General features: G+C 44.3%; 1 protein-coding gene across 4 annotated transcripts in view; it reads left to right on the forward strand.

The window, feature by feature from the left end:
• LOC121865336 (protein slit-like) overlaps positions 1–20,325 on the forward strand; it is a 212,428-nt gene that overhangs the window by 48,234 nt on the left and 143,869 nt on the right. For all 4 annotated transcript variants that reach the window (XM_042364673.1, XM_042364676.1, XM_042364674.1 and 1 more), the window contains exon 2: positions 7,853–7,924. The gene's annotated coding sequence lies outside the window, so the exon portion shown is untranslated. The remainder of the gene's footprint in view (positions 1–7,852; positions 7,925–20,325) is intronic.

Genomic DNA, 20,325 nt, shown 5'->3' on the forward strand with positions numbered 1-20,325 from the left:
CCTCTCCACACTCCCACTTCCCTCTCCACACTCCCACTTCCCTCTCCACACTCCCACTTCCCTCTCCACACTCCCACTTCCCTCTCCACACTCCCACTTCCCTCTCCACACTCACACTTCCCTCTCCACGTCTCCCTCCCCTTCGTCACTGCTCAGTGCTCTTCGTAAACCCTTAAAACTTCAAGGTACTGTCCACTAAATACCGCCAAGACTTCGTGGGGTCATCAGACAGGGTTTAGTTACCTTGGTAAATGTAAAACCTGTATTAGAGAGGTCAAGGGCAAATCGTACCCCTGGTTAGGTTAGGTTAGGTTGTCAGGTCACAGAGCCATAAGATCGCTTTGGAAGCCTAAAACACATAGGCAAGATCACGTAAGTTTCCTTCGCAGGTAAATTGGTCACCTGCAGCGGTTCACCAGTCATTAATCTTGTCCACCTTCTCCGTTCGACCTTCCCCCCTGGACCCTCCTACTGGACCCTCCCCTTCCCGCTGGACCCTCCTACTGGACCCTCCCCTTCCCACTGGACCCTTCTACTGGACCCTCCCCTTCCCACTGGACCCTAATATTCACAACCACAACACAAGAATTTACCTCCTCATACCTGAAGATTGAAAAAGTCTTTTATCTATTTGTCCGAAGGAAAGAATCGTGTAGAGAGAGAGAGAGAGAGAGAGAGAGAGAGAGAGAGAGAGAGAGAGAGAGAGATTACTGGGATGAATGACGAGTGAATGAAGTTATTTGTACCGTGTAGTAATTTAGTAAACAAGAGACAGGTATAGTCGTCTTTTTTTTCGGCCAAACCAAAAGCGGATGACTGAATTCGTCCAGATATGTGAAGTGTATTTGAATTTTTTTTCTTAGTAGGGATGGTTAGCTTATTCGTTTTAATGCGTGGCCAAGCTAGCTTTGTGTGTGTGTGTGTGTGTGTGTGTGTGTGTGTGTGTGTGTGTGTGTGTGTGTGTGTGTGTGTGTGTGTGTACAGTGGCTGGTGTTTGCCTACCTTTACACACCATAACTCAGCACAGTGTTGACGCACCAAAGTGACCACCACACCCACCACACTCCATCCTAAAGTGGAGGTTCGGTCAGGATACCATTTTCTTTTTGTTTTTATTATCTTCCTAACCTAACCTAACCTAACCCCTCTCACACTCTTACAAACCTTGGGCAGAGCACAAATTCAACACCCACAATAACAGAAACATTAATTTGTTGTATATTTTTTTTCATAATTCATTAATTTAAACCTAAACTCTTTTCACGGTATCACAACCTACAATTTAATGGTCCAGTGTGTGGCTAATAACATTATCACTCTGTAACTCGTAACATCAAACAATACCTGATTCTGCATCTTGCCAGATATGTCTCTAACTCATCTGAATTCAGGCAGCGACTACATCACATAACCTCGTCCTAGTCAGACAGTTTCCATATATGATCCTGTTGTCTCAGAACCTGTCATAGGGCCTTAATCACACGCTAGGTGGCCTGTTATAATTTTTTCAGCTAAGACCTCTATTCGTTAGGGCCTAGCAGTACCTATGTGTGGTGGTGTCCATAGAAACGACCTGTTTACTATGGGCTTGTCTGACTCCAGGTGAATTTTAGCAGGTGTGAGACGTACTTCATGGGTTGAGAGTGGGTTTAACAGGTGTGGAATAGTCTTGGGTAGTGAAGGTGAGATCATCAGTATTCTTGCAACAAGCAGGTGTGTGTGTGTGTGTGTGTGTGTGTGTGAGGTCAGCAACCCACTCTACGTATAGGGCGTTACTCATCTCTCTCTCTGGATTCCTTGACTCATAAGTGAATGATTTTTTTCCCCCGGGTTGCTTACAAGACCTCATTAAAAGTATAAAAAGAATCACTATAGTATGACGTAACACTACCATGATGACGCCAGGTTGATAAAAATACCATCTGACGGGAAATTTACACCGATAAATTGGTTCATATAAAGGAAATCCTAAATATCTTGAAGAATAAACTGTTTATTAGACTGTATGGCAGCGACTGTGTGTAGAGGGAGGACTGGTACCCCTCACAGGCAGTCTTCCCCCCTACCCCCCCACACTGGTCGTTAGTAAACAATATACACAGCCAAAGGTCTATATTCTACACTTGTTTACAATTGTGGCTTATCTTATCAAATTTTGTTTATGGCCTTTAATGGATGTTTGCTCTTCTCTTGTTTTAATTTACTTTCTTTTAGTATTTCCTTATTTATGGTTTTATTTTCTCATGTTCTCATTTTTTATCGTCATTACTCGTGCTATTCTCTTCATTAGTGTTTCATTATTTTAATTATGTTATTCCCGTTTATCGTGTGTGCTTATATATATATGATCGTTCTTTTAATAATTGTATGTTTGTTTACTTAATTGTAACCAGCTCGGTAAATCTTCACATAACACACTGACTTTTAAAACGATGATCTGTGGGGCGGGTTTATGATGACGAAGGCGCTACTGCTGGGTGATGATGGCTGGGAGTGTGAGAAGTAAACCAGGTGGTGGTGGGTGATCTTAGGGGTGGGTGGGTGGGTGGGGGTCTTGCTGTGAGAGAGGAACACCCATAGTGGAACACAAGGCAGAGGCTATAGTGGTGGTCTTCATCCTCGCTACCCCTATGTTATATGGGGAAAAGTACTGATAGGTCAAACAACAGTCAAGAATTTTACTTTTTTTTTTTAACCTTTTACTTTTTACTCGTGAATATAAACCAAATTTTAGCTACGTTTAATCTGGCTAAGTTTCCGCCTTTCCTGACCAAACTGATGTCTCTACTATAGGCAAAGAGGGAGACATTACCTGACTGTTTTAACCACGTAACCCCTGAACACTGGTAAGATTTATTCAACTTTCTCACGTACAGACACTCTGATGTATACCAGTTATTGTATGGTAATGAGGACCACGTCTCATGACTATGTATATTACTGATACATAATGAAAGAGTGACTTAGTTCTCGATGTATTTCTCATTTTGTTGCGAAATATTTAGTGAGAGAGACGAGGAACTCTCTCTCTCTCTCTCTCTCTCTCTCTCTCTCTCTCTCTCTCTCATAACCTCCATAAAGTCACAGCGAGATTACTTACATGGTGTCTGTCTGTCTGTCTGTCTGTCTGTCTGTACTCTAGAGGATGAACCACGTGGGCCAGGTTGTTCATATATGTCATTAATATCCCCTTTAGGTGTGCCAGGGTCTCTCACACCCAAATTACTCTATATGACGCAGCAGTATCTCGGGCGCCGAACAATTATCTTCCAGGGAGGTTTTATTTCCAGATACACTTAATCGTTCTCATTATAAAGTTATTTTGAGAATGGTTACCTGTCTGGTTCCCCTCTTTGTCGTAAGTTAAGATATTTTAGTTAGTATGGTGTAAATGTTCCCGTTTTCACGCCGAAGTTAATGCTCAACTTTGGTTGTTATTAACCTGCCCGTCAGGTGTATGTTAAAAGTTAACGGTCTGGTAATTACAGGAAAATATAGTACAGTGCTGTAATTATCGTAGTGAGGTAATTTCAGTAATCCCTGTAGGTAATGACCTGAAATGATGTAATTCCATGCCAGAAATATTACCTGCGTTTGGGTGTGCATACGTTCGTGTGTGGTCAGCATGCTCTTATTGTAAATGAGTGATCCCGAGTTTGCCTCTGTCTACCCAGCAGTAATTGGGTACCTGGATGTTAATGGATTTGCGGATTGTGTTCCGGGGTAATGGTTAGCTAGTGCAATTGGCGAGTTGTCCGGTCTTCTCGGACTATTCCTTGACAGGGTCATTCAGCTCGTTAACTTAGGGTGTGGGTGTTGTATTGGCAACAGCTTCTCCGCCTTAAACAAATTCACGCCAAGATGGCCCTTGGGCCGGCCATCCTCGAACACGAGGGAAGACAACCATTATTCCCTGTGTATGAATCTCTGTCCTGCGTGGCAGTGAGAGGTGATACCACCCTCACTGTCAAGACCTGCTGAATTACTCAGAATAGGCAAATTGTACTCCAAGCTTTGCCAATAAGTTTGTTAAACATAAATATTCCCAGGTATGTATATGTGCTGGCTGTTAGTATGTAGTGTAGTTACCTATTCACAGCTGGGAGGACCAGGGGCACGCCGGGTACGACCCTTAGAACTGGAGGTAATTGTTGTATCCCCTTGGCCACCGCACCTCTGAAAAACTGTCCTTGAGGACGTCGATATTGCCCCCCCCCCCCATCACACATGCTATATATGTAACCAGGATGGATTCATTCTCAACATTATGTGATTTTTTTACGAATCTTGTCCAGACATATACAAGCAGACTGTCGGGCGCTTCCGCTTGAGCGCTTGACCAAGTGTAGATTTATGATCATATCACCTTTATATTAGACATATTTGTACTATTGGAATGATTCGTTCATTCAGTGTGTCTTGATATATCATGTAAACAATAATAATTCTGTATATTGCCAGTGAGTTTTATGTATAATATGAAGAGTAACGACAGCCATATTGGTTCTCGTCCTCCAGTTGTCAAATTATTAATATACTGAAGACGAAGTGAAATTTAAGAATATATACCTGGTACCTGTGGACCCACTAGTGACTAGAGAATAGGTGCGTCTCGGGAGGTGTGGAAGATCTTTAGGTGTGTCTCAACAGGTGTAGGAGCCACCAGGTGTGTCTCAACAGGTGTGGGATATCATTAGGTGTGTCTCAACAGGTGTAGGAGCCACCAGGTGTGTTATTTTTGTTTTTGTTATCTATTTGCAAACGCATCTTTTTTCCGTCTAGCCTCGGTCACTGTTTGTCTGTCTTTCTCTTTTTTGTCTGTCTACCTGTCTGTCTCACTATTTGTTTATGTTTTACTGTATGTCTACTTGTCTGTGATTCTTTATACCTGACTGTCTTTGTCTGTCTGTCTGTTAACCACATTGCTTCTCTATTTCCCTGTACCTGCATGTTTTTGTTCCTCTATGCCATTTTTTCCATCCACCTCTCTTACTCTTCCTGTTCATGTCTCTTCTCTTTTATCATCATCTCGGTAAACAAGGTGTCGATCCACTTGTCCCCATGGCGATAAATTCATTATTTTTACTGAAACTTAACTCGTGTTATTTCCCCTGACCTTAATCCAGCATACAGTGGCGATTTGTTTGCTATTAATGCCTCGCCAACCATAAACCTACGAGGTCTACGCACCCAAGAGGTAGACACGATGTGTTCTCTCCGTCACAATAGGTGACGGGCGGTCGTGCGTGTACACACTGGCGAAGGCTGTGGCGGCCGGCGATTAGCAGAAGCGATAAGAGGGCTGAGGGTGTGTTTCTGGTGAAGGTGTATAAACGCGGATGATGAGGAGTGAATGACGGTATCCGGTCCGCTGAACCTCCTGTAAGGTACACAATACCCGCCTGATGAGGAGTTGGATCCCTTGTCGAGCTCTGCAAGCGATGCTCAAACAATGTGCTTAACTCCCCACAACCTGTCGGCCAGCACCGTATTCAGCAATCAATAACTGCCACAAACGCACCATCCACCTCTCTATAATCTCTTATTTGTTTGACGAGCTGAACAATAGACACCATCTCTCCTGGGTTTAACGACAGCATTAAAAGTTGTATGAAAAGGAAGCATAATTTTATTACACTGTAACCTGTAATTATCATGCTTAACGAACATTCTTCCTGGCAAACGACTCGGAACACTGGACCTTATGTTTAAATAATTCATATATATATATATATATATATATATATATATATATATATATATATATATATATATATATATATATATATATATATATATATATATATATATATATATATATATATATATATATATATATATATATATATATATATATATATATATATATATATATATATATATATATATATATATATATTATAATAATATAATAATAATAATTTTAGTGCCTGTGTGTGTAGAAAACGTGAATATTTTCCCAAAAGCTTGACTTTATCCATTAATTAAAGGCATTTCTTTCGCGGTGTCCTGGAGTAAGTCATTGACCACTTCCGACTCGGATAACCAAGGTCATAAATTTCACCTTACAGTAAAACAGCAATGGTTGATAACTGAGACGAATACAACTCAACACATCCCATAGTGAACAATGGTGAGCCTCCACTGCTATAGGCTGGCAATGATGGGTGGGTGGGGGCGTTTTTGTTAAACCATCTGGGGAGGCCGGGGGTCGTGTGCCACCCTGCTTTGTGTCTCCCAGGTACTCCCGGACACCTGAGGGGGAGTTTTATATTTTTAGCAGAACAGCTCCCACCACCACCATCATCATCAACATCATCACCATCATCATCATCATTTAGGGAGAAAACCCTCCCTGACGTCATTCTTAAAACTCGACTTAAGGACGACATGAGTTTAGGTCCGCCGGGTCGTGGATAGTTTGTTTACATCGTCACTTGAAATCGTGGTGGTGATGCTTGGAGTGTGGCAGGACGTGGGAGGAAGGGTGATGTGGAGGGGGGGGAGGGGATTATTGGAGGGATATGGAGGGAGTCTCCAAGGTGAGGAAGTCGAGTTTTGAGCCGTGTGGGAAGCTGTGGGACTAGTAAGGAGGTCCGGCGGGGTGTCACAAAACCAGTGAAGCGAAAGAGGTTGACACAAACATGAGAATTTGTGGGAGAGTTTGAGTGGGAGGGAAGAGAGGTACGAGGAGGGATCGTGGAGAGAAATGAGGAAGACAAACAAGGAGTGGGCGTCAACAACGAGGTAAGAGGAAGAGGAGGAGGTACAAGGGGCGGTGTGAGACGGAGAACCAAAAATAAAGCAAGGAATACGTAGACCAGAAGGACTTACTCAACCAGGCACAAGAAAGACGAAAGAAAGCAAATGAAAAGAAGAAGAAACAAAGGAAGGAGGAGGAAGGAGAAGAATGAATAAAGTAGAAAGACGAAGGTAAGACTCAAGAGACAGGCTCAGGACAGTAGCGGCATGAGAGGAATGCAGAATGGCTAGGCGTTTAGACGTCTGCGAACTGAATAAAGGCGCTCAAGCCCTGTGGCCTTCATGCATATGTTGATTGTCTTCATTCACAAAACCCTGAGTTTGTTTACAGTGAGGCTCAGAATCAGGATTTGTCTACAATGAATCCCAGAATCATGAGTTGTCTGCAATGAACCACAAATGAGTTAGAAAGTTTATGAGTCATGGAGTTTATGAGTTAGATAATAATTTATGAGGCAGAGAATTTGAGTTACAAGACCAGCTGCTCTTGAAGACGTTTTGTGAGGAAGAAACAAAAGACTATCGCGAGAAAGAAACGTCAGGTACTACTTATTGTTGTACAGATTTCGTGACCTTGAAAGACAAATACAAATACACATTGACGCCCATGACCTCGCCTACACCCATACCCGCGCCTACATCCACACACCCACACACCCACGCCCAGACACCCACACATTACTTGTTGCTTCATGCTCCCTTGGATAAACGAGGCAGTTTAGACTTCCGGTGCGTAACTATCTCAAGGCTGTTTTGTGACGTTACTTTACCTAAGACGTCATTTTACCCATGATGTCACTTTTGCCCATGATGTCATATTTTACCCACCTGTGTCTATTTGTCTATCTGTCTGTTTGTCGATTTACTTGTTTATCTATTTATCTTTGTTTGGATTTTCCTCTTTTAATTATTAATAGTAGGTACGGTACAGGCAATAAACTCGTACCTGTTCATGTACTCACCTGTTCATGTACTCACCTCTTCATGTACTCACCTGTCATGTACTCACCTGTCATGTACTTACCTGTTCATGTACTCACCTGTCAGTCGCAGCTGTTTACTGACGTGTTGTTGTTGTTTACTTTTCCAGGCAGCTTCACGACAACAAGATCCACACCATTGAACGAGGCGCCTTCCAAGACCTGCGGCAGCTGGAGCGTCTGTAAGTACCCCCTCTCTTGCTCTTCCTGGTCACATGGGTTCCAGTAGGTTCCAGTTTTAATAGGTTCCAATTATAAGGTCCAGTTCTAATAGGTTCCAGTTTTAATAGGATCCAATTCTAGTAAGTTCCAATTCTAGGTTCCAATTCTAATAGGTTCTAGTTCTATTAGGGTCGAATTCTAGTAGTTTCCCCAGTTCTCAGAGGTTCCATTTCTATAGTAGGCTCCAGTCCTCTAAGCTTAAGTTCTAAGGTTCCAACCCTTATAGATCCCACCCTAGTTATAATAGATTTCAGGTCTAAAGATTCCACTCCTATATGCTCTAATACTAATAGATTTCAATAGCGATAGGTTTTTTATAATAGGCACTAGCCGTAATAAGCATCACTCCTAATAGGCACCAATTCTATACATTCCCATTCCTAATAGATTCCAACCTGATCATTGGAACCCATTTTTTAGCCTAGGAATGTATTTGGCCCGTTATTTCTGAGTTCGTTCCCTGCAGTGAGCTTAACAGTAGCTTAGTACAGGCTGGAGAACGTGTTGATTGGCCTGTGGTGCTGTGAGCTAGCTGTTACCCACCCACACACCATACACGGCTTTAGTGTTGACTTTGTTGGTACTGCTGTTAATTATATCGGTACTGCTCTTTGCTCTATTATATTGTTCCATTGGTCTATTGATTACGTGGGTACTATATTATGTATTATTTATGATGTACTACAAGACCATTGAGGTTTAATTCAAGCTGAAACAGTTAATATAGTCAAGATAATAAGGTACAGATTATAGAGATATGAACAAATATTCGTTTCTAAACCTATTTCGAAACTGCACCGAACCCAAACGAGATACTACAGTGCCATATATGAGTCGTCAAGCAATTCTGATGTCTCGTTCCAGCAGTTCCGAGTCTCAGCCAATGTATATAGACTTTTATTATTTGTGAATGTAAACAAATAATATTGAACATGGGTGAATCTTTTTTTGGCGGTTGTAAAGTCTCTTGAAAAGGATACTTCAGGAACGCCTTCTGAGATTAGAATGATCAGAGAAGGTGAAGGATTATCTGGTTTATGGCAAATGTATGATAGTTTACCTGATATGAGGTACAAGGTGATAATTAACAACCAGCTCTTGTCAACATCCACCTAGCTTATCTCCTCCTCCTCCTCCTCTTTCTTTCTTTCTTTCTTTCTTTCTTTCTTTCTTTCTTTCTTTCTTCTTTCTTCATCGCCTCCTTTTTTCTCCTCCTCTTCCTCTTTCTTCTTCTTCTCCTCTTCCTCTTTCTTCTTCTTCTCCTCCTCCTCCTCTTTCTTCACCCCCTCCCCTCCTCCCCCTCTCTCCATCCTCCTCTCCCCATCCTCCACTCCCCTTCACCCCTCCCCTCCTCCCCTCTCCCATCCTCCTCCCACCCTTCACCCCCACCCCTCCACCCACTTCTCCACCTCCCCTTTCTCTTTTTTTTCATATGTCGCCATCGATCGATCGCGACAATATTTTTGACCTAACCCGGACCTGGATCAAGATAGCCTACGATTCCATCAAGTTGATTTAGTCCGGTCTGGCAATTGTCGACGCAGCAAGACGCGATCAACCGATAATGGGGACTTGTTCGGAACCCCGGCAGAAACTGTACATCGTGGCTGTCCAGACTTATAACATAGACGGTTTGATGTGGTTAGATTAGGTTCAATTGGATAAAGTTGAGTTTGGGTTGGGTTTGGTTGGGTTGGGTTGGGCTGGGCTGGGTTGGGTTTGGTTAGGATAGGTTATGTTATATTGAGGAGGGTTAGGATAGGCTGGGATAGGTAAATTTGGATTAGTTTGGGTTGGGTTTAGGTTGAGGCTAGATTAGGTTAGATTAGATTGGGTTAGGTTAGATTGGGTTGGGTTAAATTAGATTGGGTGAAATTAAGTTAAATTGGGTTAGTTTAGTTTAACGTGGGTTAGGATAGGGTTGCTGACACGTACTTGGTGCTGACGTTTAACTATCGCTGACGTCTACCTATCGCTGACGTCTACCCTTTGCTGACGCCTACCTATCGTTGACGTCTACTTAGTGCTTGTACCTACCTGGTGCTGACGCCTACCAGTGCTGCTGACGCCTGCCTGGTGCTGACGCCTACCAGTGCTGCTGACGCCTGCCTGGTGCTGGTGTCATACGCGTATCTGTCAGTTTTTCAGTTTCTCTGCCTTGTTTAGGTTCTGGTTGTATTCTGTTTAGTGTCTATCTGCAGTGAAGTGTTTTAAAGTGCATTAACAGTGTGCAGTTTAGTGGTACACGCACTGAACTGTTTACCTGTTCATATTTTAGAGACGCAGCAACGAGGCCTTTTGTTTCTCGGGGCAGCCCATTGTTGTTTGAGGTGTAATTAAACTGGGACAGGTTGTTTGTGTGACTCAGTACCACCACCTGTAAATATTTGTTCGCTCTACCTCAAGTTGTTTGGTGTGGTGCTTGAGGAGTGTGTGTGTGTGTGTGTGTGTGTGTGTGTGTGTGTGTAGGGGGGAGGATGTATGTTTGTGTGTGTTTTGGGGGGTCAGCAACACCCACGTTCGAGTATGACATTCCAGTGTGTGTTGTGAGGAAGGTGTGTGTGTGGGGGGTGTGGAAGGTGTGTGAGTGTGGGGGTTGTGTGGGGGAGGTATGTGCTTTTAGTGGAGCCATCAACACCCAAGTTCAGGTAACATTGTGTTGTGGTGTCATGGTCGTATAATAGCCACAGGTAAGAACGAAATATCATCAACAGGTGTATCACGCTCTCGTTCCTCTCGTCAGCTGGAGTTGATGTGTGAGAGGTGATGTTCAGGGGAGCGTTCAGTGTACATACGTTCTGTTCAGCGGAGGCAGGCATGAATAGTATGCAAATTAAGAGAGGAATATTTAAACCGTAGTTGAGTAGAATACATTGTGTGACGAACGTGAGGTAGTGACTGTATAGTAAGGTAGGGGGAGGGAGAGGTGGAGTGAAGGGGAGAGGGACGGAAGGATGGACGGAATGAGGGGAGAAAATAGGAGGGAGGATAGTAGCAGGCGGGGAGGGAGGGAAACCGGGATGGAGGGAGAGATAGATGAAGGAATTTCTAATAATCTTCGAGACAAGGTCAAGAGGGTGCATAAACTGACCAGCGGACCCTCCCTCTCGTCCTTCCTCCATCTCATTTATCCTCCACGTCTGAGTACTTCAGTATCCTCCTGTACCAGCACTGGACCCAGGGAAGACCAGTTCGTTATCTATCCGGAGTTTGTACAGTACAGTATAGATATAACCACCAGGTCCTGGCCTACACACTGGTCCTCGACCCTCCTGCCCTCGCTGTTGTTGTCTTGAGCTGCTTTAACTATACCAGGATATTAAACACTGAGTGGATATATAGCATTCGCCTCCCGTCTTAAGCGTTGCTGCTCGCCCCTGGGGCATCCCCAGTCTACCCAGCTGTGTTTGGGTACCGTGCCTGGTTTTACTGTTGGGGAAGTGAAGGCTTACGATTGCAATATCAGCCCCTGTCCCCATGTCTACCGAGAGCAAAGTATTTACTGTGCTTTAACAGCACTGCCCCTAACGGGCCACCAGGCTTATTTACCGATACTTCTTATTCTACCTTCCCTCCATTCCTCCACCCCATGACCCCCTCCTCCATCACCTCACCCCCTTCTTCACTCATTCACCCTTCCTCCACCCCTTTACCTCCCCTTCCACCCCGTTCCAATCGAAAGGTTTCACCTTCCAAGAAGAACTGCGACCAAAGATACATTATACCTGTGTGTACACCCCAGTAATTAAGAGGCGAGTATCAGTATGATCCTCACCTTGACTCGCTGGTGGAGGAGTGCGTCTGTGTGGCTGAGCCAGACTCGCTCCCTCACACCACCAAACTAGGTAGAAATCTGTCAGCGTCTGTGGGTGTGTTTTAAGTCTTATTAAACCTGACCTTTAAGCTGCACCTCTTGACTCACTAAGTTGTTTCTTCTCCTAATTGATTCTCTTGTCTCGCAGCTCATATTGTATTTACGGCCGTCATTTCACCAGTTTCGTTGGGTTGTTGGTCAAGTGGAACCCAGTCCTAATCTAGTCTAACGCTATTCGTAAGATTTGGGGTAATAAGGATTAGGTTACGTTAAAACCGGTGTCCCATTAGGACTGGTTTAAAAATATTAATGATCATATTCAGTTGAATTGATAGAACTGAGGCCCATTGTAACTGGGCTGCAATCCTAATTTTAAGAGTAAGTCTAATTAGGGTCTGTTAGGACTGGGCCCAGATCCATTGGTCAGTTTAGGTCTAATTGAAACCTATTAATAGTGGGGCTTATTTAAACGGTCACCTGAATGGTCACCGACCTATCACAGACGTTTGTTTGCCTCTCTTATCTCTACCTGTGACTCGCCTCCCCCACACCTGCCACAGTAAGTAGACAATATGTACTGTCCTTGGTCTCATTACACCTGGAGAGAAAACCAAGACCATATATAGACTATGACCTTTCTGCAAGTAGTCCTCATCTTTAACACCACAAGCTTAACACATTAGTAGTCGAGCCAGGAGCACTTTACTTACGATAAGAGTATAATGGCTTATTAATGGATGGCTCGGGACAGGTGCCCTTTGAGACCTGCCCTAGAGGTCAGAGTTGACATCTCCGTGACCTGGAGAACAGCGGAGGTTTGACCAGGCTTGAAGGTCGAAGTAATGGAGCGTGACGGGGAGGACGACGAGATCTATGCAGTGTTGCGTCTCCCAGGAGGTCGATGGATACTTGTTTATTGAGGGTGAAAGGTGTATAGAGAAGGTTTGCGGGTGGTGGAGGATAATAAAGTCCCTGTGGGTCGTGCTGTTGAGGGCAGGGTAGTGGAGCAAGACAGTGGAGGTCAGTGACGTTGCGGTGTTGAAAATCGAAATAGGAGATTCTTTCGTCTTCCAGGAGACAGTGGGAGTGTAGTGATGAGAGCGAGATAGTGGAGAAAAACATCGATCTTCTCGTCCCCCAAGAGGCCGAGCGGTGTGATTATGGGGGCGTGGTAGTGGTGAGAGACACAGTATAGGCCTCTCCGTCTCCCAGTAGGCTGAGGCGTCGTGGGTCGTGTGTGTTGGTGGAGGAGAGGAGCGAGGCCGAGGGGTGAGTGAGGTAACAGTGGCCATGGTGCTGGTAATGGTCCAGTGGGCAGGTCAAGGTCCAGACCCGCCTGGGATAAACGAGAGGAGCTTATGATGGGCCGAGGAACACTCACCCTCTCTGCATCCTAATGGAGTAAGAAAACTGTATCTTTATTCTCTAGTCTTCTTCTGTTCTCGTTTGGTTTAGGATTTTTAGATCAAGGGAAGCAGAGAGCAAGACACAGGGATGCGATGGTATAGTGGTACAATACGAGAGTAGAAATCGACATGAAATTGGTGAAACAACGAGAAGTAACACCACATACGATCATTTCCTCAACTGATATATGACGATTCGGGTGTGTGTGTGTGTGTGTGTGTGTGTGTGTGTGTGTGTGTGTGTGTGTGTGTGTGTGTGTGTCCTCATCAGTAAATACATGGAAAGAAACAGTCCACCTCTCACCTCTGTATCCTGAAATAGATGAACTCACACATAAGAAAGATCCTCAGCTGAATACACTCTGATTAATAGCTCAGAACTTGTATTAAACGATGCCAACATTTTCCTTCTCATTCCGTGTAATGTATAAGCTTAAAAACGTACCTCAAACAGCTTAAAGAACTAGTTTTATCTTCCCGGGAATACACACGGCGGAGTTATATCCCAATTCATGGCAGGAAATTACATAAAAGAATTAATGGGTAACTGATGTAAAAACACGATATAATGAGCAAAATAAACGGTAATAAACAGGAGTGAAATGGCTCGGTCAGAAAACTATAGTAGTAATATATGATAAATTTCAACTTTATTACCAACAGATACAAAAGTTAAATCACGGAGAAACCAAGTGAAGGTTAACAAAGACCTCAGACGATTTCTCTATTTTCTCCACACATTTCCTCACCAACCAGAGGAGGGAGGTCATGCTAGCTGCAATTGGCAACAGCTTACATGATCAAGTTGTCGCCTAAAAACATGGTCATAGATCAAGCCGCTGGAAGAGGAGGAGGAGGAAGATGAGGGGGAGGAAGATGAGGGGAGGGAAGAAGAGAGGAACGAGGAGGAGGAGGAGGAGGAGGAGGAGGTGGTGGTGGTGGTGGTGTTAAGGTAGACATCTCCTTCCAAACCTGACGTAATATTTTAATTTCACGTGAGAGAGAAACCACGACGTCCCCCTTAATTAATCCATTAGTGAGTTGATCTGCCTGTATAGCTGATGAAGGAGGGACCACAACAATGCTCCCCCGTCCGGCCACAGCAGTATTCTTCCCCGTCCTGCGTTCAATTGTTCTGTTGAGCCGCATCAGGACGGTCGACCAGTTACGTAGGCGCGGGGGACGAGGTGGTGGTTATGGTGTGTAGTGCTGGGTGACGCTGATATTGGCGACCTGGATTGTTGGTGGCAATATTGAGGTGGAAGTCCTGTCTGATGGGGGGCAATACTGAGGTACTGTCTTCATTTTGAGGATAGTAGGTGGTGTTGGAGTAGTATTGGCAGTAGGTGGTGTTGGAGTTTGTGGAGTGACTTCTTTGCTGTTTTGAGGGAAATTTCTTTTTATTCATTTATAGGATATCACTCTCTTCATTTTCCTCATCTCCCATTATTAACATCTTTCTTCTCTTCCTCTCCGTCTTTGTCTTCCTTATCTTCGTTTTCATCTCTTTCCTCGTCTTCTTTCTCCTCTTCCCCTCTTCCTCCTCCGAATCTTCCTCCCCCTCCTCCTCATCTTTTTCCTTCTCCTCTTTCTCTTTCGCCTAATCTTCCTCATCCATACCTCCTCTTCCTCCTCCTCCTCCTCCACCACTACCACGCCTCCCTAAGCCCCACTGCCCTTCGCTATGGGTCATGCCTGAGGGCCGGACCACGGGAGTCAGTCCACACATATTAACCCATAGAATAGTTTGTTGGTTTAGAGTTTCTCCTTCCTCTCCCTCTCCCCCACCCCCTCTCTCCCTCCCTCCCTCCCTCCCTGCCTCCATCTCCCTCCCTACCACCCTCTATACCTCCCCCCTCCCTCTATACCTCCCCTCCCTCTATACATTCCCTTCCATCCACTCTCTCTCCTCTATCCCTTCCCTCTCTTTCTCTTCCTATCCCCTTCTTCCATTTCCCTCCTCCCCCTCCTCCTTGCCTTTCCCCTCCTCCCACTTTCCTTTTCTCTCCCTTCATCCTCTTTTCCCTCACTATAACCTAAAAACCTAACCTAACCTATTATAATCTATGGATCTTTCAGTACTATTGGCTACGTTATATTTGGTTGTTAGGTTATGGTTTGGTGATGGTTAAAGTTTGGTTATGCTAGGTTATGGGTAAGTTAGGTTGTAGTGAGGTAAGGTTGAGTTATTTACCTAATTTACCTGGCGGCTGCCGTAATTAGTGGCGGCCATACCTGAGGAAGGCGACCGGTGGCTTGTGTCGGCTCTTCCCATTGTTATTGTTAGTCTTGTCGGGTTAGGTTAGGTTAGGTCAAACTAGGTAAAATTATAGTTAAATCAGGTATGGTTAGGTTAGGATATGGTTAAGTTAGGTTACACTGTAGTTAGGTTAGGTTATGTTTTATTGACTGAAAAATTAGTCACTCACAGTAGCCATCTTGTACGTGGTACTGTACATTATTAAAAAGCGCGCGCGCACACACACACACACACACACACACACACACACACACACACACACACACACACACTAAGTGAACCTAAATCGAAAGGGACTAATCAACGGTCAGTAATTTAACAGTAAATCACTCTTGGTGAACTTGAAGGACTGGTTTAATGTGTGTGTGTGTGTGTGTGTGTGTGTGTGTGTGTACATCTTCCCCGTTGTTGTTTTAGTGTGCTGGCCAATCAGAAGGTTCCTGATCACAAGGTATCTCACGTAGAAACTCTCTCTTATTGTCATTCTAATCAGAGACTGACGGCTGACACCTGACGAGAGGAGGAACATTATATAAAAACAAGAGAATCATTAAGAAAAAAAGATGAAACGATTTAAAAAAAAATAATGAAATGACAAGGATAGAAAACGCCCCCTAAAACATTCCAATTGGTTATCAATTTCTTCATCACCGCTGTTATCTATTCCTTCGTTCAGCGTCCCATAAAGTATCGTTCATTATTTTTTTTAATGCCTTGGAATTCCCTTAACTTTGGAGGCATCAGTAGACGCTCATAAAGATCCCGGGATTTTAATTTTATCTCTGCTGATGTGTGTTTTGTGTGGGTTTTAGCTTAAGTGAGTTAATTAGATGCGTCAATATATCTTTAATTACGAGGGAATTTTTAACTGACGAACCTATGAGAGTCTTATCTTTCTGTTTTAAGTGAAGTCAAAGAGCCTTAAGATAATCTCCATGAGTTTATGTCACCTTAAGATTAACCAACCTAACGCTTCCTGGGTTAGGTTAGGATTAGGTTAGGTTAGGTTAGGTTAGGTTAGGTTAGTATTAGTGTGATTCATCTTCAAGTTTAAATAAGCAAGGGGGGGGGGAGTAATCTTAAGGTGAGTCATACTTTCATACCATAACGAGAACAAATTAACTTACGAGCCTTTGAGAGTCTTAGCAGCAGGTGGGAGTTGTCTGTCCTGAGTAATTTTTATTTTATTTTATTTTATTTTATTTTTGGGTTATTCAGTCGGCAAAAGAATTTAAGGAGGCCTAAAAACTCGCTGGTGTGGTAGATGGCTGGTAGCTGGTTTAGAGTGAGTGGTAGATAGTTGACTGGTAGAATGTCTTGGAGGGATGGTGGTAGATGGGTGACTGGTAGAATGTCTTGGGGGATGGTGGTAGATGGGTGACTGGTAGAATGTCTTGGGGGATGGTGGTAGATAGTAGGTTGGTAGACTATCGAGGAGGGACTGCTCGATGGCTGGTAGTAGTTAGGAGAGAGTGAGAGATGGCTGGCAGGTATAATTGAGACAAGAGACATGGTGACTCAGGGGAGACAAATGGTTGCCTAAAGTCTGACACACACACACACATACACACACACACACATACACACACACACACACATACACACACACACACACATACACACACACACACACACACACACACACACACACACACACCTGCGCCCATTGCTCCACTCCCTCCACAGCCCACGCCTCCACAGCCCACTGCCTCCACAGCACATGCCTCCACAGCCCACGCCTCCACACAGCCCATGCCTCCCACAGCCCATTCTCCACAGCCCATGCCCACAAACCACGCCTCCCACGCCCCCTCCCCAAACCTTACACGCCCTCCCCAAACCCACGCCTTCCGCAAACCCACGCCCTCCCCAGCCCACGCCAACAGTATGATAAATGTGATGTATTGAAGAAGATATTAATGGAAATGAACCTTGGCGTGTGTGAAGGTTTAAAGCTCACATTGTACAGTATATATTTATTAATACTAAATAAGCGAGAAAGAATTATTGAGGGAGTCTATACCTGCATTAGTCACTATTGGTCGTTAAATATCGTTTCCAGGTGTATTTATGTGGAGTATTAAATAAGTAAAGGTAACCCGAGAAATAGTCTTAAGCTGCGTTAGTGAGGATGGTTTGAGGGTTCAGTGGTGGGGGGTGCAGTGTGGAGTTGGTCGTATGATGGGGCCAGGGGCGACGAGGAGGTAAAATGAAATTCTCTCAGTGGGTCAGTTAGTCAGGAGAGGCGCCCATTGAGCTAACTAACGCAACCAATAATAATGGTGGTAACAAACCCGGCAGGACGTTCCCTCGTTAAGAAGTAAATGGAGGGGCATCCTATTTAAGGAACCCCTCTAAGACGCCCTGGACCCTAGGATATATTAATGATTCTCTCTCCCCCGCTGTTTCACGTGCGGATCAATGATAAACATTTAATTTAGCTGCGGTGGGCGCGCTCTGACCCCCCCCTCCTGTTCCTCCCTATCCAGGCTTCCACTGCCCTGCCTGCCCCCACTGCCCCGCCCCCACGATGCATCGGACGCTATTACAAATTATCATAAAATGGTCCTAGCTCAGCATCCTCCTCCTCCTCCTCCTCCCTCCCCTCCTCCTCCACCTTTCTTCTTTCTTTCTTCTTCTTCTTCTTTCTTCTTCTTCTTCTTCTTCTTCTTTCTTTCTTTCTTTCTTTTTCTCCTCCTCCTCTTCTATTCTTATTTGATAATTTCTTCGTCTTTCTTTTTCCTCCTCCTCCTCTTTCTAATCTCTCCCCTTCGCCTCGCTCTTTTCACCTCAACTCTGACATAACAAAAGTGTTTTGTGTGTCAAATCTCTCTCCCTATTTCCTTACATTCTTTTCCTTCCCTCCCACTAGTTCCCCAATAGGAGGAAACAGTACCGCATACGCCCCATCCAAATATGCGTCCATGCGTCCCTCTGTTCATCCATGCGTCCGCTCATACCTCCGTCCGTCCGTCCGTCCGTCACTACATTCCTGCCACCGTTGGTCCAACCTTTGGTCCGTCTGTCTAAAAGTTGTAAACACACGAGAACAGGAACAAACTCTCCCTGAATCTTAACTAAACTTGGCAGGTCTGTAGATCACAACAACATCACAAGACGACTTTAATAATCACCATTTTGTGTCATCACTGTCTAGAGTTATGGCCTCTTGGACCCTATAGTGATGAGGAAGGAGACTCGACCATCTCTCCTGCTAACCTCATACCAACTGAACCTGTCGTATTAGCTTCCAGAAGATAATATACTAAATTATATTTCCTGGAAAACTTACCCCTTTCGTCCGTTCGTCTTCCAGTACAAGATTAAAGGCTGGTGGTGAAGAGTTGTGGTGGAGGAGTGAATGTACACGCTGCTTGTCGAAGATGATGGTAATTTGTGATGGTGCAGGCGGGTTGTTAGTAGTGATGGTAATGATGGTGATGGATCAATCGTTGTTGGGATCTTGAGGGAGGGGGGGGAGGGGGTTGGTGGTGGTGGCTGGGGAATGTCGTAGTTGTGAAGAATAGAGGTGGGGAACTGGAGAGGACTGGTGGTTGTGATAAAGGTTGTGGTGGTGGGGATGGTGGTAGTTGTGGTGGTTGTGGTAATGATTATCATGATAGTGGTCGAAATAGTGATGGTGGTCGTGGTGCATCTGGTCATGATGTTGGTAGTGGTCGTGGGGATGGCGGTAGTGATCGTGGTGATGGTGGTAGTGGTCGTGGGAATAGTGGTAGTGGTCGTGGTGGTGGTGGTGGTGGGGAGGCGGCCGGCGAGGTACCCGACCAGAGGACATTAAACAACTTAAAAGGTACAATTTGCATCGGAAAAACATGACCTGTGGGACGCTTATAATTATGTCATGACTCCTCCCATACCCAGGTGGCCGAGGAGGAGGAGGAGGAGGAGGAAGAGGAAGATGGAGAAGAGGAGGAGGACGATGGAAAAGTGGAAGAGGAGGAAGTTGTAGAAGTGGAGGAGGAGGAAGATGTAGAAGTGGAGGAAGAGGAAGAGGTGGAGGATGTACAGTAGAAGAGGAGGAGGAAGATGGAGAAGAGGAGGAAATTATTTAGATAAGGAAAAGAAGCAATAAGTTAAATAGGAATATTATGAAGAGAAAGAAGAGTTAAAAGAGTTGGAGAATAGAGATAAAGGGGAATTAAAGAGAACCTCACGAGAAAAATAGAGGATAAAGAATAGTGGAGAAGAGAGGATTAGGATAAGAGAAAAGAGAAGTGGTCCGTTGGTACACTAAAAGGTGGATAAACATAACACACGATGATGTAATATAACTCTTGTGTCCCAGCCATAGAATTTAGTGAGGGAAGAGTGGCAGTTACCGATCCGTCTGTAGATACGAACTGTCTTGTCCGGACGATAACTTCAGAAAGACTTCATGGACAGGGATGAAATTTGCTTTACAGCCTTAAGTCACGAATGTTCAGGTCAAGTTCGATAATCAGAGTTTTTCGTCTTTATTTACCAGAGTTACGATCCCATGTTCCAGCTACGATTTTTTTTCTTATTTTTTTTACCCCGGGAAACAAGTCGTCTCCTTCACTGATTAATTTTATGTTTTTTTTTTTTAATGACATGAATTACCCGGCTGTGAATGGGTACCTGACTTTGTAGTTGGGGAAATGAAGGGGATTCAGTGCAGTGCCGTTCACTTTGCTTCTTTATGGACAAAAGCCTCAGTCTCCAGTTTCACAGGGAAATGAAAACTCAGATATGTCGGGTTGAAGGAGGGGACGGGTAAGAGATAAGGAGGAGATAAGGAATAAGGAGAAGGAGGAAGGGAGGGGTAAAAGATAAGGAAGAGATAAGGAATAAGGAGAAGGAGGAAGGGAGGGGTAAAAGATAAGGAGGAGATAAGGAATA

Source organism: Homarus americanus, unplaced genomic scaffold (genome assembly GCF_018991925.1).
Source record: "Homarus americanus isolate GMGI-L3 unplaced genomic scaffold, GMGI_Hamer_2.0 scaffold39392, whole genome shotgun sequence".
In the NCBI taxonomy this organism is placed as follows: domain Eukaryota; kingdom Metazoa; phylum Arthropoda; class Malacostraca; order Decapoda; family Nephropidae; genus Homarus; species Homarus americanus.